The sequence below is a fragment of the Eleginops maclovinus genome, chromosome 2 (genome assembly GCF_036324505.1).
Source record: "Eleginops maclovinus isolate JMC-PN-2008 ecotype Puerto Natales chromosome 2, JC_Emac_rtc_rv5, whole genome shotgun sequence".
Lineage (NCBI taxonomy): Eukaryota > Metazoa > Chordata > Actinopteri > Perciformes > Eleginopidae > Eleginops > Eleginops maclovinus.
The window spans coordinates 13,150,109-13,172,975 of record NC_086350.1 but is presented as its reverse complement, the minus strand read 5'-3'; the positions used below and the strand labels follow the sequence as shown (position 1 = coordinate 13,172,975).

At 40.8% G+C, this 22,867-nt stretch overlaps 1 long non-coding RNA gene across 1 annotated transcript in view; it reads left to right on the top strand.

Moving 5' to 3' along the window:
- The window catches only part of LOC134884135 (uncharacterized), a 64,433-nt gene extending 45,017 nt beyond the window's left edge, over positions 1 to 19,416 (top strand). The window contains exons 4-5 of the long non-coding RNA XR_010168378.1: positions 15,502 to 15,608; positions 17,994 to 19,416. This is a non-coding gene — a long non-coding RNA (uncharacterized LOC134884135). The remainder of the gene's footprint in view (positions 1 to 15,501; positions 15,609 to 17,993) is intronic.
- Positions 19,417 to 22,867: the final 3,451 nt, after the last annotated feature.

The window sequence follows — 22,867 nt, the reverse complement described above, 5'->3', positions numbered from 1 at the left end:
CGCCAATGTCCTACATTCAAAGACTTCCTCTTAAGATCTCTTTTCCTGGAAAGTACAGTTATCCATACAAGCAAACACAGACAGACACACGCACAGACATACAGCCTAAAGTAAGAGTCCTTCATGCTGTAATGGGGCTATCACAAAGACCACACAGCTTGCGTTTTGGAAGAAGACTTGATGCTTTCTAAACCCTCTTTGTCTGAGACCACTACAATATCTCAAAGAGGCTTGAGCCTCCGCCGTCGTCGTCGAGCATTTGAGAATGTGTTGGTTTTTTTTGCTATGTAGGTGCTGTCTTGTTTTTAAGATCCACGTGAGCAGAAGAGAATAAGGACTCACAAAGAAAGGTGGCCATAGACATTTATCCTTTCTGTCTTACGGACTGCAGGACCCCTAATAAGACCACGTTTCCTTTAGTAACCCTGCTATGTGGGTTCACTTCATTATAAACCAAGGAGCAGAATCCCTCACATAGCCAGCAAAGAGCTGTGGGCACTTTTTTGATATTTATATCACAGTCTGGTGTGGCAGTAATGATATTAGGAGCTGACAAAATTCTCCACCCAGCTGGACATGTTAATTGAGAAGCCACGATTTAAAGGCAAAGTTCACATTTGTGCAGATGGTGGGACAATGCAAGATGGCAGAGCTAGGTCAGTGTCATTTCCATGCTATACCTTAATGGCATCAATTTTTTTCTTCCTTTCCCCTTTTTTCCACAAGTTTGACACATACAAGTCCCACAGGTCCCTACCAGTCTATTGGGCTGGTCCCTTACCTTTGTGTCCTTGACGGAGGACTATATTCGACAGTTGATTTAATGGCAACATTTTCTATCCAACCTCCACTTTTAGATTAGTGTGTCCATTTGTTGGCCAAAGACAGAAAAAAAACATTATTTTTTCCTTTTTTAATTTCAAATATTTTATTTATTTTAAATACGCTGTCTCACTTTGATAATAATGAGCTTTCAGGGTGAAACACGTGAATAAAACATAAGTTTCAAGATTCAAGTTCTCCTTGGTCATTTCTATATGTTACTTACTTTATCCTAGCAAAGTGCTGTGGGGACCAAGTGTATCTCCTCCTATTACTTGTCTTCTCACTCAGGGACCTGTCCTTTTATTAAATTACTTACAAAATTGTGAGGTGATAATATGGCCATAAATCAATAGTATTTGTATGATTTTAAAAATAATAGTGTTAGATTTAAAAAAGAAAATCAAAGCTAAAATAAATTATGTGACAGCAGTGTAAAGAGTGAAATGATTACACTGCGTGCAGGCGTCAGAGAAAGTCTCACTGCTGGGAAGTCTAACAGATGGGTTTATCCTCAGTGAGATGGATACTGTCGCACCACACATCTACATCAAATTAGAGTACCCAGAGTGAGTCCTCCCCCCGCTCTGACCATACACCGGAAAGCAGGTGTCTGCTTAATAATTTGGTCAAAGATCAGTGAGTTAAAGGTTGAGGCCAGGGGCAGAGAGGGCCGGGGTCATCCTGGTGGTAGGGAGGTGGTGAGACATGATCTCCTCAAGTCTGGAACAGCCAAACCCCAAGGTCATCCATTAGTGCTCTGCCCCATTGGTGCTGCAAGACCCACAATAAATTTACTGTGCACCCTTAACCCTTTTAATACTCACCATGACCCAGATGAGGAGATCAGCTCCCTTAGGGAGGGGCACATTACATTATTAGCACTGTGCATCCATTGACAGCTATTATATTCTAACAGTGTATTATGGGTGACTTCATACTGTAAATACTTAAACACAAAAACTAGACTAATGTGCATTACAATCATATGTTATAACAATTTAGTTTGGCTGTAGGTTCAGTATGTTTGAAGGAAAGAAATTGCCTGAATAGGTCTGCTTCTGAATCTTGTTAATAATACTGAGTGAGATTGCATCTTTAATTTAAATTACTGCAAGATATTTTAATATCTAGAATCCCTCCCCTGGCCATCTGTGATCAGTTTCAAACAGAGAGATGATAGTGTCAGTGTCTGGCCAAATTTTTTGAGAACATCTGAGTTATGACTGATCATTATCTGGTCTCTCAAACAAAGACAAACTTATCCACCTTTTTAATGGGATGCATTTTTCTATTCTTACAAGAAAAGGTGAGGCTGCAGGGAAGAAGGAGAATAAAATGTCAACAGTGTCAACCACTCCCTTTAAATAGGACTCTCCTATGATCCCTTGCTACCATGCTCGGTCAAACCTTTCCAGGTGTCAAGACTGGGCGTCAGAAAAAGAAATTAAAGTGACATAGTGTTGACAGGAAGAAAAGACATTCCAGTTTTCACCCCTCTCAGGACAATGAGAAGCCATCACCTCGGCTCAGACACAGGCACTAATGAATCAAGCAACACCTTAAGTTCTGCAGTGCAGGGGACTTTTGGCCGGGGGCAGCCATATAGTGTCACTGATAATGGGATCCTGCATTGGACTGCTGGTGATTTGATGTCTACCGCAACCTCTCCCATGGCCTGCCATTTTGACACAGCTTAATTTTGCCCCTTGCTCACGAAGACATCCTGTTAGATGGTGTTGCACAAGTGTTAGGTCTTCATCTTTCCTAGTTATATCTCCCATCTCAGAGCCTGTAGACCTGCAGTATTTTAATAAGCCACTGCTGCGTCGTTAAATGTATTTTACCCACAAGGCACAGGTGTAATAATAGAGCAGAGGAGGCAGCAGTGTGTTTAAATAAAGTGAAATATTTAGAGTTTACTATATGGAAGGATTCAGGGATGGAGAGTTTACTTAAAAATGTACGTTAAGTAATAGCAGTGTTTCTAAAAAAGTTAGTAAATATACATTGCTGCTTCTCTAACATTTTTAAAGGTGGGGTTGAGACAACATTTATATAATGTACGATATAACAATTATTTACTTTGTACAGTTTTGGAGTCAAGATTTTGGTGTGTTCTTTGTATAGTATTCCCAAAGAAGTTTTGCTCTAATTCAGAACTCCTTTTCAGGTGTTGTTAGAATTCTTTGGTCATCCAAAATGCGCTTTAAACACCACATGAAAGACTTATCAAGCACTGGCTTCGCACTGGTTTCTCACTGGCATTCATATCGTGCTGGCTGGTTTATCCTGTAGGTGTATACTGTAAGCTAACCTGATGACCATTGGTGTTGTTACTGTAAGAGTGAACACCTGGCACACTGCCAAACCTTTCTGGGTGGAACTTTCTAAAACGATTGTCTGCATGTTCCACTGTAATTAGACTATTTTACACTAACAGCACTTTCACTGTAATACTAACTGTTTACTGAAAACGTTCTATACCACATTACCCTCCTAATAGTAGTAATTACTGTGAAAAGTTTGATTTTAATTGTTTATATGTTGGATGGTTGCCCAAGTTACTCTAGTATAATTGTTACTAATATAATATATTAAATGTTGTCCCCCAGGACTGGGAGTCAGTTGAAGTTAATGTGAAGTAAAAGCGGGTTTGTAGTATTTAATGCGTTTTGTCTTAGATTAAGTAATGTGATGAGTACTGTACATGTGCAGCATTATACTACAAGAGATTATTGTCCCTGCATAAACGTCATAAACGTTACTTTCTTACTCATATATATATATATATATATATATATATATATTTATATTATATTATGTATATTTTCTGTATGTCCACCCAACCTTACATGTCTCCACTTCTTCATCTTAAGCTGTCTTTAGTTTCCCCCCGAACAGACACACACCATGAACCCCCAACATCCCCCCGCGTTCAAGGCTGGTGGCTCCATTGTGTGACCTGTTCTCACACTGTTCCATCTCCACATCACGCAGGCAGCCTTTCACAGCAGCAATTCAGCAGCAACAATCACACACTCACGCCTCAAAAAAAGACCTCTTGCTCCCTTTGCCAACCAATTAAGAGCCATCTGGGCTTGGATGCAGTAAGAAAGCTATTATTAAATCATACCTGTTATCATCATATTTTCATGATATGTTTTTGATTTGGATACTCAAATGTTTAAAAAAACATAAACAAAAATGCTATGCCTGTACTTACTTGAAAATATAGTATCCTTAAGCAGAGATAATGCACTTACCAATATTTTGTTAATTTGCACGGTGCCAGTTGAGGGCACAACACAGTTTAAAAACATGACAGAGCCAGTCATTGCTTTTGAAGCTGCCATGCAAGTGTGTGATTCCTGATGAACTTGAGGTCATAGATTCCCAGTGGCTGCGTAGGGCAGGGAATGGAGAGCAGCAGGGTTCAAGCCTTGGGTCACTGGAGCTTCAGAAGTGGCCAGCCAGCTTTGTCCCAGGAGGGATGATGGTGACGGATTCACTGGTGTTTTCTCAAGGTCCACTGAACCCTACAGCAAAGACTCCAACTTAGAGCCTGCAGAAAAAGGGAGCACTCCTCTCATCTCCAGTTCACAGAACTCCAAAAGAGAGGCCATCTGGACCGGCTCCAGGATGCCTCGAGATACACGGAATCAAGCCGTTACCTCACGGTGGCACTGCCAAACCTCATTTCAATCTTTTCCTTCGTGTAAAATCTGCAATACACATGAGGCCTCTGACATGCACCGTAATGGTTCATGTCCCCATTGTAGGGAAGTGTAGAACCAGTATTGTCAAGTAGGCTTTATAAGGCAAAAAGATATGAATAGAAACTCCACGCTGTCTCTTTGCTTTTTAATCCAACTAAGTTAAAAGGGTTACTTACCCCTAATCAAAATGGCAAGCCCACTGGCATGGTATGTCCCAGCTGTGGCCCTGGCGCAGCTTTTCCCTACTCCCCGTACATTGTTCTGGGCAGTACATCCAAGAGCTCTTGCTGTGTTATGTAGTTAACTGAGGTCAGAGTTGTCATTATCTGGGTCTTGTTGGCACTAAGGCCTCCTCTGATGATAGGACTCCCTTTCATACCTTCAGCTTTTAGCACCCCCTAAGAGCTAACCTCTGTGAAGACCAGGCAATCGACCACCTGCAAACTAGCCCAGGGATGGGATCTGTTTAAAGGAGAGTATGCTTTATGACAACTCGTCACATGTGTGCCGTTTGCCCTGAACTAGTGTGAGTTTAGCACAGATGCTCCAAGATTTACCTCTGATCTCCTTTTTTTTTTGCCGGGGATTAGTTAAGTTTATATTTACCGACAGGAGACTTATGTTCGGTTGTTAATTAGGTGGCCCAAAATGACTGCAGGCCAAAGCCCTGTCATCCTAAAAACAGTCAGAATTGAGTGCCTGGATCCCAGCTAAATACCAAACTCCAAACACACACTACAGTACATGGTATCACAATTATAAAACTTGTACACTGCTATATATTGGAAAATTGATCCTTAGCCGCATTGTGGAATGAATTGATGGCAGAAACACAACAGGAGATGAGTGTTTGTGGAGGCTTAGTTTTTATGTCTTGATTCAAACAGTGCGGTACCCATTTTAGCAACACTTCCTCATTCATGTCAGCCCCATGGTGTTATTCTGTTAGGAATTATTTTTCAGAATATACTGCTTTTTGGAAAGATAAACTCCCCGATGCCTCTCTTGTTCTGTCATTCTCTTGCTCTCCCTCTCTGTTTCTCTATGTGTCTTACACACACACACACACACACACACACACACACACACACACACACACACACACACACACACACACACACACACACACACACACACACACACAAAACCAGACATGCACCATCCCTCTTAAAACCAGTTTTCATCCCAATAGCAATTTTGTCAGAAGTTGACAATGTCTTGATTTAGTTGTCTGGCTGTTCCGGACAGTTTTCCCTGCTGCGCTAATGTGAACAGGACATCCTGCTGGGCACCAAAGAATACCACTTCACGGCAGCCGCATAGCTGGCAGCTTTTATTTATGGCGCTACCGAAATGAATGGGTATTAGTGTCCAAACATTTCACCATGCTCCTGCAGCCACACACAAAAGCCACTGATTTCCAGCAAATCTGCACTTATTTTATTCAAGAAGACTAAAGCTAGGAAGAGGGAGAGGGAGAGAGACAGATAGACAGAAAGGGAGAGAGAGAAAACATTTATAATGACTTAAAAGACCTCAAAAGAAGAATAGAAATTGCGTTTGAAAAGGATTTACCAGACAGAAAGCAGGCAGAAAAAAATGGCCCCTCCATTTCACTGCATTTTTGTCAGAGTTGGAAATGGGAAATATCTATATCCCTGAAAGGACTCAACTTAAGTGCTTATATTAAAAAAAAATGGCACTGCCTTTACAATCATCCTTTTTGAAGTTTCTCTTTTTTGTCTTGCAGTACAAAATGTTGTATTTTATAAGACTGTACCAGGTAAGAGAAAGTCATTGTATCATGCAAAAACTGTCAATTTTAAAGTGTCTTCAAAAATTACTCTTGCTAACATTTTGCAATCCAGGCTGCCTACTGTCTTGTTAACCTATGAATTTTAAGTGGTCGGTTCCCATTAGATAGCAGTAGCACTGCTGACTCCTCTTGGCTTTTCTGTAGGGAGCAGGCTGAGGCAGAGTGCTCTCCTGGCCCGGCACTGAACTTTGCCTGGTCTCTGTGTCCAGGACCTCATCAGCGCAGAGTCCGCCTGTCCTCGTGTCCCTGCCACTCACCTCCCTACTCTTCATCTGTCATTCCTGCCCTTCTGCAAACACACTCCACTGACATTTTGAAAAACTCTGGCATTCACCCTCAATATGGATTTTTGTTGATTATAGCTTTCTCTCTGTGAAGATTGCACGTATTATTGACTTTGCAATCCCATGACTATTTGCCCAGCTTCTTCTTCCTCTGCATCTCAGTGCAGTCCAGCAATAATATTCTTCATGGTTTCTCATAACCTCTTTTCATTATCCTTTCTTTTTTCATATTTATCTTTTTTTCCATATATTGTACTAATCCCCTCTGGCTGCCACCCTTTCTTCATGCCACCAGAGATCAGAGTTTCTGCAAAGCTTCGGTCACTGATGTCATTAAGATTGGGATCTGATACACTAGATGTCCATTGGTTAAATGCCCCTGGCCTGAACTCCCTATTGTCCCCTAATTCCAAGCGGCAGCTCTGTTTCACTTGCTGCATAATAGCCCATAGGTTAAAGTTCTGCTGCTTTTGCTTTGAATTTACATCTTTCACAGGCTCCAGTCTCTTGTTCTTAGCTGGCGTTTTCTTTTTTCTTCCGCTTTCATTTTTACTGAGCCTCATTGCCTGAAGGCAGCACGGCTGTTTGTGCTCCAGCTTTTTTGACAATCTCCCACATCCAGGCATCTTTTGGAGGGTCAGAGGAGAGCAACTTGACTTAACAGGTCAGCGTAAGTGGGCTCCGCCCTTCTCCAGAGGGGAAGCCATGGAACCCTCCATTAGGGGCTGACCTCCACGTTAGACTGTCCTGGCCCCAGCCAGGGTATCACATGGCTCTGCCTGAGACAGGCTGCTCATTAAAGCCTTCTGCCCATAGCAGGATTAGGCCTTTTCATGGTTTATCCTCTACTCTGACAACTGACAATGGGCGAGGATAGCTGCTTCAAATGGAGTGTGCATATGAATCATGGAATTATAATTGCTCTTTCATGATGAGAATATTGGAAAATCTATCCACATGCACAATGCAAAGAATTAATTGGGGTCTGTTTTCAAGGGCACATTGCTACACTATTTGAGCCCAAGAAAACGGGAAGGGTGGTAATGAGGCATTCTTAATACAGCAGAGCATCTTTCTCGCAGCACATGTACACAGACTGATGTTTACACACACACACACACACACACACACACACACACACACACACACACACACACACACACACACACACACACACACACACACACACACACACACACGCACTCCGATACCTTCTTCCTGTAACCTTTACCCACCTTTATACTTTTACTCAAAGTTTCACTGTACCTCATACACAATAGAGTACCCTGTTTACTTGTGTTGTGATGTTTTCGAAGAGCAACCCCATTAACTGTGGGGGCCCGCTCCTCACGACCCAGTGGTAGCTTCCTAAGGGTGTGCGGGTTACAGAGGGCCATTGCTTGGGCACAGTGAAGTGAAACTAAGATGACACTGCCTCCTGATTTGTGTGGGAGGGAGAAAGCTGGTGATAGCTAGACCCCCACCCCCTGTCATGCTTCCTTTTTACACCACGACTGACTGTTTTTATTATTCATATTTCATGTGGTATCATGGCATGAAAGAGAGTTATTTTCTTCATGTTGGAGTGCAGGTTACAGCTGGCTCTCAGGTCGCACGGCTCATAACAAGTTGGGGCGGGGGGCAGCTTTTCTGGATCCAAAGCATCAAAACAGTCTGCACAAATAGAAAATAAATATTTCCCCTGAGACGTAATGCCCTAGTGTCTGTAGGTACCCAGGTCATATAGCTTTTACATATAAACTGGAAACCTCAGTACACAAACCTAAAGGAAAAATTGTCACTTTTATTCCTTACTTATAACTGTGCAATGGAGAAAAAAATATTTACCTAATTAAAAGTGTGAACGGCACCATTGTCATTTACATATGTAGTGAAGCTTTTTCACACGTTCTGTAATAGGCAAAATGGGATAATCTCCAGGTATATTTAAAAGGTGTTTAATGAACTGCTTGTTAATACTCAAATTGATCGCTATCAATAAAGCACCTGTCATATTTTTTTGAAAAGCAGTGTTCAAATTGTTGTTTAATTTAAATGTATTAGTAGATGTTTCTGATATTAAGTTGCAGCTGTGTTTCTGAAGTTTTTTTTAATGTTGAATTTCCTTCATCATTTAAAACTTTTTAAACTTAAATAGAGCTCTTACATGTATATCTAAGTTAATAATATTACATGTTGCATTATTACGCTCAATCAAATCAGTTTAGCCAAGACTCCATTTTTTATTTTTGACCACTTGGTAAACAGAACAATATGTAAAGGGATATATTAATTTAGTCTGCAACAACAAACAGTTTGTGAGCAACAGAGACATTCTTTTGGAGAGCTGTCAAAAACAGAGAGAGTCCGGAGAAAAGAAGAACTGAAAGTCTGTTAGCAACGCAATTAAACTCTGGTAATGAGGTCAGACATCAGATCCAGTGCAAGTGATATCATTACACAGGCTGAGCGGATGGGCCGCTCCAGCTGCCATGCTCTTGCTGTGGGATTAGACTCGCTGTCCTGAGGGCTGCACTTTTACTAGTCTGACCCCTGCTTGCCATTGGGGCACCAGCCACCCCCTGGGCTCTTGCGGGCTCCGGCCCCCAGTCCTGGTGCCAGTGGCACCGACAGGACTGCGGAGAAGTGAACTGTGCTGCCACGTGGGATGACAGGACTCGCCACTCCATTAGCAAGCACAGAGACAGGCAGGCACCAGCACACAATCCACCCTGTGTTGCCAAGTACAAATTACTGGCTTCCTCTATTTCAGTCAGCTCATTTGTAAAATCAACGAACAATGACAAGGTGATAAAAGGACATTGTGTCAGAGTGCTTCGTTTGAACCTGTTGAAGGAAGAAGATATGGCTCACAGATAAAACACAAGTTTATGCCTTTTTCTTTTTCCTGGAAGAGGAATTTCTGTTGAGTTAAAATTGTGGTACATTTTGCAAACAAGATTGAAATAATGAAACATACAGATTGTTAGCAGTCAAATTTTTTCTACCCCATTGTCTAAAGCCTCGTTTGCAAAGTCCCTAGCAGGAGTCTGCTTAATTTGTCTTTTCTTTTTTGGTCTGCTTGTGTGTTTTGTGCTGTTCTCTTTTTGTCTCCCATGATTACTTTGAGGATATCGTTATGACATTCAGCAGCAACAATAATTCTTCTGTTCTAATTCATATCAATTAGTAGGGGACGGTAATTCAAACTGACAGCAGAGTGTATCTTGAAAGGCTAGTGAGGATGTTGTGGCGGCAGCATCACTGTGCAGCCAAAAGCCACCCTCCTTTCCCCTTTCTTCCCCCTTTCTGTCTTTCAGTCCACAACAAGGGGCTCCAAGCAAAGAGGACAATACAAGTCGGAGCCAGTACTTTGATAATTAGTTATTGATTGAGAACAATGGCAAGGCGTACACTGTCGTATTAGCTAGACGCCAGTAGGTCGCGACACCAGGAGCAGCCATCAAGAAACGAGGGCCAAAACATGCCTGACTCCCCTAATAAGATATTCCTTCATGTTTTTCTCTTTCATTTCCCTCTTCTTTTCTTTCCTCAGGCATGTTAGTGTTCAGGCTACATAGGGTCAAAAGTATTAATGCTTGTGCACAAACGAGCGTCTGATTAAGGAGAATTTAATTAGAGAATGCCCACTCAAGCTTCTCATACCACATTGCCCTTTTTGTATTTATTCCTTCTTTGTTTGTAGGACAAGTGTCCAAAGAGAAATTGCATTAAAAACATTGTGAATTTTCTGGCACTGCTTGCATTGTTTTCATAACATACAGAAATAGTGGCTGCCAAATGAAACGCAGAAAAATATTGTGAAGCAGTGTTACTTTCAAAGACAACCTATTCATGAAGCGTATGTCTGTATGAATTATATTTCATGGCAAGAGTCTGTTGATATAGTTTAATCTTGGCCAGCATTTAAATAGAAAATTAAACATTAGCCGGCTATTATTTTACTCACTTGATTGAATTGAACTGTGCATATTTCTCTGATGATGTGATGGTGTGGAGGGAAAACAGATTAATTTCAACACACATATTGATGCTCACAGTGGCATGTCAGAGATTGTGACACACGGTGAAAGTTTGGCTTTTAACCAAGCTGTGTGTACACATACTAGAATATCCTTAAATAATTGGTGGGTCTCACTGCTAAAGAGGAATATGTCAGGTTTGGCATCAGTGTGAAAGAAGCTTCCTAACTCACTTCACCTGATCCGTGGCCTGTAAAGATGCACCTGGCATTAAACAGACAGGGCAGCAGCGTCAACTGAACAATGCAGGACTGTCAGGCCCGACAGCAGGGCACGGCTCCACCATCACTGCTCTGACAGCGAGGGCCTCAGAGGGTAAACTGCTTTGCTGGAACTAATTAAACAGATGAAGTTATGACATGAATATGCAGATGTTGTTTACATTTTACCATATGGTATTATTTCAGGTAATAACGCACAGGAGAGCCTTCCCACTCATTAATGTGAAGGAATGGAGTGAAAACACTGTCTATCAAGAGACACTCGGAGCGTGTTCGAGAAATATGATCAGACTGACACTCGGGTGTTGAAATCTATTTCAAGCCACTCAATTAACAAACATGTTGATAGCTATTACAGCTTTATTTAAATTATTAGCATACTGGATGTTGGACAGGCTATTTATTGGAGTGAAATGTATCTTTCAATCTAACTAACTGTCACATTTATTCTAATTTAAAATATAAAATAATCATCACAACATTAGCAGTGTCTTGTTACCTAGTTTGACAATATTTTACTCTCTTACTAATCCTCAGTCATCTATTGGCATTTCAATTCAACAGAGTCACTCATGCAGTTAAATCATATTACAGAGCTGCTGTATGTCCGTAGGTTCCCACTTAGAGATGCCTCAGTACACCTGCCACAAAGCTGGTTTAATTCTCATTGCACAGCCAGCATTTAACTCAACTTCTCTGCGTTTTAATTTTTTTTGCAACGTGTTAAAAGTAGTAGGACTGTCGGTGTTCTTTTCCCCCAGTTTTGTGTGCAGCTTTACCATTCCCCCGGAGCGGGTGCTGAGAGGTTAAGAGGGAAAGGGCCGATGGAGTCGCGTTTAGTAAGAAGTGTGGGATCACGGGGGCCAGCTGGTGGGGTGATGGGGAGCGTAATTGTGCCCGCTGTGTGGCTAGGGTGGGGGGGTGAAAGGATGGGGTGAGAAGCCCTGGAAAAAAGGGAGGGAGGGGACACCTCAATTACCTGTGCTCTCTCTGACCCCTCTCTCCCTCTGTCTCTCCATGGACAGACGCTCTGTCTGAGAGGCGGGGCGCGTTTCCACAGGCAGATGCACATCCCCCTCCTTTGTTCAAGATAGCATTCGCTCCTTTTCCTGAGCTGCAGAAACTTAATTGCAACAATCTCCTCTCTAATGCATTTCTACGTTTATTTGTCTGTCAAAAATTTGAATTTTCTCTTCTAAAAAATATCAATCAATCAAATATTTGTTCTGTTGTGTATTTATGTTTGATCATGGAACTTGGTCATGCCATATTAGATTAAAGATGTACAACAAAATAAAAAAAGCGCATTCACCTGAATTGAGCAGTTCTCCCTAACATATTCAGCAGGTTACATGCAGCTGTCATAGTTTATTTTGGAGCTCCTGCTTGGGCTAATACAGTAAGTGACAGAGACTGGTGTAAAATCAATACTTCACAGGAGTGTGATGTCTTAATAAACTCTCTGTGTTGTTCAGACAGGAAAGCTAGACGTGTACGAGAAGGACTACAGCGCAGGCCATTGTGAAGCTGTCAAGTCTAGCCCTCAAAAGCAGATGAAGCTGTCAGATTATTAATATATTTATACTGACAGGCCCCAAGTCCACCCAAAAACCCTCCCCTCTTTCAATGTCTCTCAAAAAATATGCTCAGCTTCAAAGACAGAGGCCATAGGGTTGGATGCAAGGTCGAAGGCCAAATACATTTTGAAAGCAAATTCTCTTCCTTTTGCAACCTGTTTTTATTGCTGTCGCTCCCCTTTTCTGTGGCGACCATTCAGCTGAAACTTAGGCTGAATTGGCAGCAGCTTTCAAAGCGCTTGGCAGCCTGGTGATCCTCAGGAGCGCTCAGCTGACATCTCTCTGGGCTTGTCTATGCTCTGGGGTCAGCATGAGCCCTGACTCCCAGGACCCACTCACTCAGGCGCTACCATGAGTCAGTCCCGCAGACTGAAATTAAAATGTGAAAAGCTGTGCGACTGAAGGCATTCCTCGCCCCCCATGGCATTCTCCTTTCTCTGTGACAGTTCCTCTGAGACTGCTTTTTCTTTCATGTTTCTTTTTTCCCTTTAGATTATTTAACAACATGCGAACAGAGCTGTCAAGGAGAGACATGCTTGATCGACAGAGCAAGGGAGTGTCTTAGTCAACACGGGGTTAAATTCGATTTTCTGCATGTTCAGTACGCTAGTCTCTAGCCAGTTATTGCCTTGGCTTGATGTTTTTTGATGGATCAATTATCCATTATAACATGTTGCGAAGCCAAACATTACGGCTTCTATGACACCTGTCACAATCTTCTATTAGGGTAAGGAAATTGAAATAATTTAATGACAGCTAATTTAGTCTTTGTTTTGAATCTCATTATTGCAGCAGTAATTGTGTTCTATAAAAAACTGAAAGTGAAATATGACTATGCACTCAAAGTAAAGTACCCCGACTAGAGCCATTAATTTGATATCTCTCAATGAAAACAGAAGTGAATAAATTTCACTTTATCAGATTCAGACAAACACAAGTTGGAAAGACTACGAGATCTTGGAGATTTTATTTTCTACTTTAAAGTCCAGTTAGATTAAGTTAAAGTCTGAGATAACACTGTAAAAATAAATATTAAACGATATACCAAGAACAGCGGTGACTGAAGGTAAGGAATAATTTAAGACTGAAGAAAAATGTACAATATATAATTTATTATATTAGAAAAATATGAATACGTTGTTTGGGGGTAACACAGTCATTTAAAACACAAAAAGTGTCTGAGAGTTTTTTTGACACGGATTCAAACATTCCCAGTAGCCTAAAATGTTAGTCAAAATGTACAATTATACCCCCATCATATTAAGCATCGCACCACATAATAAGTGAAAGATATTACTTCAGATTGGGACAAAGGCGCAGAGAGCTGAATGGATGTGATATGCTTGTCAATAATACGTATGTGAGAAAGCTGCGTGGGAGCGTCTTATCGGTACATGTGTGCATATACTTGAATTTGCAAGTAAAGAGCCTTATTGGGATTACCCCCGGTACATTCTAGTTAGTATCATAAAGAGAAAGAGGGACTAGATGTGTCTCCCTTTTTTTTTCATGGATTCGGTAAGCTCTCTGTCAATGGTTTGGAGTTGAATTGCCCTGGATAGTTCCCTTCATTCCAGGGAATGATCTCAGACCTAATTTACTGGGCAGCTCAGGATCCAAAGCATACAAGGCTCTCCTCTGCATAGAATGTGTGAAATAGATAGAGCAGCCATCCCTCAGATGTGCAGAAGTAATCTTCAGCCAGAGCTGGTCCAGCAGGCCTCACCCCTAAAGGGATTGATGCAGTGTCAAAACCTTTGGCTCAGGGGTCATCCTCTCTTCTTGCCTCCCCAATCTGACAAAAGCTGAATTTCTTTCCCTCACTATTCGTTTCTCTTTTTTCTTCTATTGAATTCATCAGTGAGGGAGGCATGAGATGTGAGATGTGAATGAAACATTTTCATTAGAAGGGAGGAGAATCCCCGGTCAGAGACAAGGCCAGAGCTGATCTGAGCCAATGACATCCCCACCAATTCTTTCCTTTTTTTTTTGGTCCTTCTTACTTTCCCCAGCTGTCATTCTCTGCGGTATGTGGCAGGCTGATTGAAATCAGCACTGTGTCAGGGCCGTCATATCTCAGAAAGACATAAAACATGCAGAAACATCAATAAGCAACAGGCCGCTGACAGCTCTCAGGCAGCGATGGCGGCAAGGAGAGATGAGGGGAAGGTTAGGACTCTGGGGGGATGCTGTGCAGTTGAAGTGTCTTCTCCAGGCTTCACTGAGACCCAGGGAAGACAAGATAAAGTCTATCAGGTTATCGCCTAGTTCAAGTTGCTTCTCGGACAGCAAGGCCACTGGGACGCTGGGTGTCAGAAGATCTGTGTGTGCAAGCTTGTGTGTGTATACACTCAGTTTCTGTGTGAGTGTGGATGCTGTAATAATTTCTGACTGCATGATGAATATTGTTTCATACACTCAATATAATTAATGTGAAGTGCTCAACCTGTGAAATGAATGTTTTAAATATTATGATTATTATATTTCTTGGTTATTATATTTCCCAAATATCAGTAAAACTGCTACGTTGCAAATAAGCTTTTTTTAGTTACATGTGCTTGTAAAATAAGATTGATAATGCACTAGTTATACCCTGGAGTGAGAGCCAGGAGATGCTTTGGGATTTTCAGTGTGTATTTAATTCACTAATGGGAGGTAAAGGTGATAGTCTGTTAGATCACAGCCTGACACTACCTCTTGCCACTGCTAATTAGGCAAGTTTTTAGCCCAGAAAAACTGCTGACTCTCTCGATTCTCATGCCGGATAATAATGGTCATCATGGTGCCCTAACCTACCTGTTTAGAATTATGATCCGGGAAAAATTAGTTTTACAGCATTCTGACTTTGACGAGGTAAATTAGTATGACGCAGAAGTCTATTAAGGGAGCGGAGTTTTGGCTGAAGTTTCCCCAAAGTGAAAGCTTATTATTTTTGTGTTGATGGGTTAACGTTGTGGACAGGCGCCCATCTACATATCAAATGTGACTCCCATTATTTTATGTTTGTCTCTGCTAACAGCGCCTCCCAGCACTCCTCCGTGTTCTCCTCCATCTGCCTCCTGTCCATTGATCAGCCTTCCAGGGCATCAGTCTGTTTAACATCTGCTACAAGTTCCAGCAGCTCAGGTAACTATCTGCTGCTCTCCGCTGCCTATTGATCTTCATGTCCACCTGCAGGAACATCTGTTTCGGCATGTCGTTTGTCAACGCAACCGGCTACCTTGTTTTGCTTCACGTCTTGTCCACTTTCACTCAGTCTGACAAAGAGAATTTACTCCTTATTGCTTGTTAAATTTGCGCTTGCATTGTTCTAATAATGAATTGTAAATTCATCATTCATGGTTAGTGCATGTTAGCAAATAGTGGATATAAAACTTTTAGTGGGAAATTTAAATTTAAAGATAAACATTAACTTCTCAGTACAATTAAAAAGAAAAAAAAGACTATACACTTTTTTTCCAAATCTATATTTTATGTCAAATAACTTTATTTAGTTCATTCTTAAGAGAGGAGGAGCTGCCTATTGAAATTAACCTAAATATTGTGTCATTTAACTCTTACTTTAATATGCTATGGATCTTGTTTTTATACTTTTTAAATAAATCTTCTGTTATTTAGCATTATAAATCTTAATAATTGAAAATTATTATATTTGCAGGAAAAAACATGTTAGACACGAAGGCATGAACAAAGCAAAGCACAATTCAAAATGATTATATGCTTATAATAAATTAACTAAAAAACATATATAATTTCCCACAGAAAGTAAGTAGTGTTAAATGTGAAATACATTTCATTTAAGATAGTATTAATGCAGTGGTAGGTACAGTAAACATTTTATTTATTGCATTTAAAACGATCCTGGGCTGAAAGTGGGAGAGACACGGGCCGAGAGCTTGCATCGTAAAACGTGTCTCCTCCAGAGGCTTCCACAGCCCGGAGGAACCGCTGCTGCTCGCTTTAATTTGCTCTTTTGTAATGATGGGGCGTAGGTTAGTTAATTTCAATTTTTGATTTCAAAAGCTATCAAATACTGCTCAGATGAGAAATCAATTTTCCCAGCTGCCCTGGCTTTGTGGTGGAAAGATCTCCTGCCATTGGTGAAGAGCCCGTCACATGACGAGTCAGGGATTAGTTCAGCAGGCCCATGTTGCCACCACCTCAATTACAGGCTGCCTCTTGTCATTTACCTCCATAACATTTCATTCTCAGACACAACTCATATTTAATTCATGAAAGCCTGCACAAGAGTAATTGTAATATAGATTGTTGTAGAAAATTTGACCAAATTTAGACCGCAACTTTTTTGTGATGCGTGCCAACGGCAGTGATTGTGTAATTTTCTCTCATTTGGGATAAACATAGATGGAACAACGAATGTCTAATTTTTGACTGAAGTTGAAATAAAATAAAAAATACTGAAAAATATATCATTTAATTAAACATGGGACTTCATCAAACAGGATGTAGAACGACATGTTTTTAACAAAATTATACTCTGCAAAAAAATTGCAATGATGATTTAAATTTGAAAAGTAGAGTCTTAATTCTTTTGGATTCACAACATATCAAAACACTACATCTTATCCTGTGTCAAAAATAAATATGAAAATGTAATCTGTTTTAAGCAATATTTGTAGTTTAAGAAGACTATTTCCTTCAAATAAATGACTTGTTTGATAACGGTATATAACTGATATTGTTATGAAGAATTTGGTTTGGAAATTAGAATCGATTCCAACATTTCCTTCTCCCAAACGATCTCTCTTTTTCTTTGCAGAACACACACATGGACAATAAAAGAATCAAGTAGTAGTCAAAGAATCTCCCCTTTTCTTATCAATCATTTCTCGCCACAAAAAGTAGAGCGGAGGTGATTTCTGGACATATCACGGGATTACATCCGTTCGACAGTTGCGTTATTCTATGTGGTTTCCATGACAACCATACGGGTGAGGCCTCCAATGAAACCAACCTCAGCTGTCATCTCTCCACCTAAAAGCTTTGTAATTGCTCTCATTTGCATACTACAATTAAGTGTGTTAGCTCACAGCAAGAACAATCAACCTCCACTAAAGACTGGGATAGTATAATTATTATATCAGTGGATTTGTATAAAACGTTACTGACGAGCCTTTGTTTGACGGCGGCGTTTCACTGTTAGTCTAGCTTTACCACTTATTTTCATACATATACATATTTCACAGACAGTGGGAAATGCATAGGCATGCTGGGTTTTTAATAATTACCATTTTCAATCATCTTAAATATTGCTTTATGGTCACAAAAACATGTCTATTTTATTCTACCAATTATCATTTAGTTTCCTGTCTGTCGGTCAATACAGTAAAGATATATTTTTATACAGTTGATAGGAGGTTTTTTGATACAGTGGTACTCTTGACTAGCTGGAAACAGAATGATCTGCTGTAGTGGGAGACAGTTTGAACTGCTGATTGAATGGAAAGGTTATGTGCATTGAGCTCAAAGCATTGTTTCTCTTTCCCTCAGATGCGTCGAGGCTGTAATGAAGAGCTCTTGAACTCGCAGTCAGAGAAGCTGTGACAGGAGTTCAGGAGGACGCCTCTTTGGCTCTGCTGGACGTACGACACATACACACACCCAGTCACACATGCACCTAGAGACAGCAACAAACAGCTAATACAGAAATCAAAATGAATCTGTCACTCAGACGTTGTTTCACAAATCACTAGCTTTTCATTTAAGGTGTCCAGTGTCCAATCTTCCTTCTGATATTGGAAAAATATCAAAAATCTACCTCTGCGCTTCTGTTTTTTTATTTTCTGTTTTCCTGTTATTTATTTTTTGGCACTGCTTTGACATGAGGTTAGAGACGCAATATGAGAAACATCTTCATGGAGGCATAACTTGAGTTTATGAACTATAAAAGCCGCCGTATTTCTAGCTTTCAGAGCTTTATTATCATGCCTTTGGTGCCGCTGCACATCTTTAGGCAGGTACATTTTATTTTGAGATTTTTGCCTTCAGGCCCTGAATTGAAATGGAAGACCAAATGGCACAAATGGCAAGTGCATCATTCCTAGCTCTCTGCAGCCTCCCAACACAAACTGGTCAAGCAGAAATGAGACCTGCATCAATTTTAATTTGTATTTATCCCGCTGATGACCCGCTCCTTTCACTCCGCCGTTGGAGGCGCAAATTACACCCATCATAACTCTGATTCTAACGGCCCACGGTGTGCTATCAGAAAATGAGCATGGTTATATACCACCGGCGGGTTCAAGGTGTCACAACACAATTATACAATCATGCAACCTGACGAGCTCTGACTGGTCGCCGTTGTATGACAACTAAGCTGGAGGGCCACGCTGTCTGTCACATGCAGGCGGGTAAGATAAGTTCACAGACGAGTAGACTGTGCCTCAGTGTCTGCTGCTCTCTATCTAAATCAGTTAAATATCACACAGATGCTACAGTCTGGGGAGATTTTTTTGGGGGGAAGTATAAAGACCTCCATCTGAAGTTATCTTTGACTTGTCAGGTTTTTATTTGGCACAGAAAATTGAGCCTGGAGGGGGGAGTAAAAGAAAAACATAAATCAACGTGATATAACATTGGCTCCCTGTGTATCATTAATATAATTATGTCAACAATGAGGAAAGTTTAAAACCTACTACACACTGCAGTGCTGGCAGCAGCTCACGGTGACTTTGCATCAACCCTAATCCTTGTATCTCATAAAACTTAGACCAAAAAATGAAGGGAAGCTACCAAGCCTGGATCCCCGGTGTGATCTCAGTGTCAAGCCATTAGGCTGTGTGAAATGAGGTGCCACTCATGAGTTATAATGCTGCACATCTATAGATGCAATGGTAAAATATAGCCCTTCAATGCTCAGTCCTCTGTTGGAGTTGGGGAAATAATTCTGCTCTGATAGCAGTCCGTCCTGCAATATCCCGATTCAAAGTCACACAGATATGAAGAGGGCTGTTGGTTAAATTCAAAATAATCTACTTCAGGATAGCTTTGAGATTAATGGAAAAGGTGTGTGTGTGTGTGTGTGTGTGTGTGTGTGTGTGTGTGTGTGTGTGTGTGTGTGTGTGTGTGTGTGTGTGTGTGTGTGTGTGTGTGTGTGTGTGTGTGTGTGTGTGTGTGTGTGTGTGTGTGTGTGTGTGTGTGTGTGTGTGTGTGTGTGTGTGTGTGTGTGTGTGTGTGTGATGAGACTCAGAGGAATAAGAAAATTACAGCAAATCTACAAACTATTCCTCTAGAGCCAACAGAGACGTTGGATATAAGCTTTCAGCTATTTGTGTGGTAAAGCATGCTCATTGTATCCAATTTGAAAGCACGTCAATAGAAGACACACGTCTCTATAACCAGTTGTTACAGAACTACAATCAATGAAAGTTATACTGACTACTGCTATACTTAGAGGCACATAACAAAGCATGCTGGCAGCAGTCTGATCTACTGAAATATTTACCCAGAGGTACTGTAGATGTAACAATGATAAGGAAATAAAGCTAATAAGTGTCACTTTGATATGACAACAAATTATACATGGTTCTATCAGATCTCATTTCCATTCCACAACACAGAGACAGAGAATACCCTGAAGCATGGCTGTTAATGGGAGCCTCTATCAGCCATCGTGAAAAGCCTGCCTCATTACTCACTCCAGCACAACAGTGCCCAGGGTGGTCGATTTCCCCAACAGACACTGGTTCACAGACCAGAGACGCACTGTTAGGCATATGACTTGTTTTTCAACGTGCAGGGCACAGATGCTGTCATGCTGCAAGTGTGTGAAATCATTTATCAGGAAATTAATTTAAGCAAAAATAATTCTGAACCAAAGACAATGCAAAAAAATTGTTGAATAAAGAAATAGGATTGCTTTTTCAAATGTTTCTGACTTAGGAGCATTGGGTGATAAATGTATAGTCTATAATTTTGCAGGTTACATAAATTGTTCGTATATAGTAACATCCAGCCACCACTCATCTTCGTTTTCATTATACATCTGATGCTATACAACCTGATTGTTATTCAGAGCGGATTTTCCATTCGGGAGGGCGTAAAATACTCACATAACCTTCTTTCCCTTCCAACCTGTGCAATGAATATTTTAAAACCTTAATGTATATTGGCCATCTCAATTTTTAGCCTGAGTCTATTCTTTGTCCATATAATCTCAGAACCACCTTTCCTACCATTGTGGCTGAAACTGAGAATGCTGTCATTTGGGTTATTTTTCTTCACAATTTGCAATCGCTGCTGCTCTCTGGTTTTACTCTCTCTAGCCCTGTTTCTAGCTTCCCTGACAAAGTCAATAGGGGGCATCCCTCATCTGTCAAAAACAAACATCACCATACTTTCTTCTTTTCTCATTCCCTCTCTTTGTGCAGCCTCTCTCACTGCCTTTTAGATGTACAGTAGATCCTCGGTTAGTAGATTTGTAGATTATGAGACTATGATTCGGGTTGCGTGGCGACCCTTATCAGCATAAGACAAGTAAGAGCAGTCAAAACATACAAGAGAGAAAGTCCTGAAGAAGTAGCTGACCCTGTGGTGACTCTCTCACCCAGAGGGGAGGCAGCAGCGCTTGCTGTGTGTGTTTCAGTGCAATCTGTGGAGCAGATGGCTGGAGTCCTGGGCAGAGAGCAGCAGGTCTCAGCCTGCATGTCACCAGGATGATGTGAGCTGGCTCCCTCCGAGCTTTAGTTAATACCTTCCTGTCTCACAGACTTGTTAAGGTTCTGGGCAAAACTCCCCGACTCTTCACAAAAAAACAGTACTCTGTCTCTGTCTCTCCTGGGAGGCAGATAATATTTATTAGTAGTTAATGCTTTTAAACTTTAAATATTATTTTGTGTGTGTTAAGATATATATATATAAAAAATATATATTTTGTCTTTGCTAATTCAGCTAAATAAATACCTAGAAATAAGTACCATTAAATGTATGTCTCATGCAAAAATGACGGCCCTACATACTGAGTTTATTTTAACATCCTTTACAATGGCCTAATATATCCAGGAATAAGAAAGTGATTGATTAATATGACACAAGCATAAAGATGTAAAGCAATTTGAGTCGCCCTCAAACTGCCATGTCAAAGAGTAATTATGGACATTAGTGTTTCTCTATTATAACATAATGTCCCAGACTAAATGGTTTTACATTGAGTTTGATGGAGAAGTTCCTGGTTGTGATAAAATCATTAAAGCAAAATCACTAACAAGGTAACATTTGCTCGACTTTTGTTCCTCTCTCTCTTTCTCCCTCTGCCACTTAGGCTTATATCTTGGTTAGTGGCAGGTAGGGAAGGCAAGGCCGTGCCTTGTGAGGTGCAAGTGTGTGCTGCCTCTCCTCCTCGCTCTCTGCTCATATTATATAAAGAGTGGCAGCAGGCAGAGTGACAGACTGCCCCAAGAGATGACACCTGTCACTGAGGGGAGTGCTGCTAATCTACAAGCCTCATTTTGTTTGAACTCTTTGTCACCTTGCCGTCAAATCCTCATCTTCTCAGTCACTGCCAGCCCCACTCCCCTCTGCGTCTCTGCTCGCTCTTCTTTGCCCAATCTCTCCACAATATATGCTACCTCCACCATCACCACACACAGCACACTCCTCCAGACAAACCGCTGTTCTCTGCTGTTACATATTCTTGCCAACAAACATTTATTAATTGAAAGAGTATAGTACATTCTTGTGTTTATGAATATATGCATGGTATGTACTTTTTTGGCAAAGTCCAAAAGCTAGAACATTGACAGCTCATTGTATTTTTTTTCAGACTGGTAAAATTGCTTGTGTTCCCTTAGCATATGAGAAGTTGATGCGTCCCTGTTCAAATGTTTTTATTTTCCAAACAAAGCCCCATTCATTCATATTGAGATTTGTCTAAGTTAAAGTGATCTGAATAGAAATGCTGTCTGGAGTAGCCCAGTCTCTATGGAGCAGCACACTCCACCCCCTGGCCAAATATCTATATTGTCCACTTCTACAGACTGTGCTTTGTAATTATAATATAATTCATTATGTCTATGCTGCATGTGTCACAAAGGAGGAGTCCTCCCCAAAATCCTCCTGCGCTGTTCAGGCTGACCGAACACATTCTTGTTCTCATCTGAAAGCCTACGGCTTGGAAATACCCTCTCACACCCCCATAAACAATAGATTTTCCTATTTTGCTTAATTGAGATATCACCCGCAAATCTGACAGCTCACACCAACCCCTAACTCACACGGAGGGAAATATATATAGTGACAGGATATGGAACGGAAAGAGTGCGAAACAGGATTAAAAGACAAAGAATAAAATGTAGTTTTATTATTATTTGGTGAAAATATGCCCTATTCACAACATTATTTACTTTGTCCATCAAAATGATAAAATC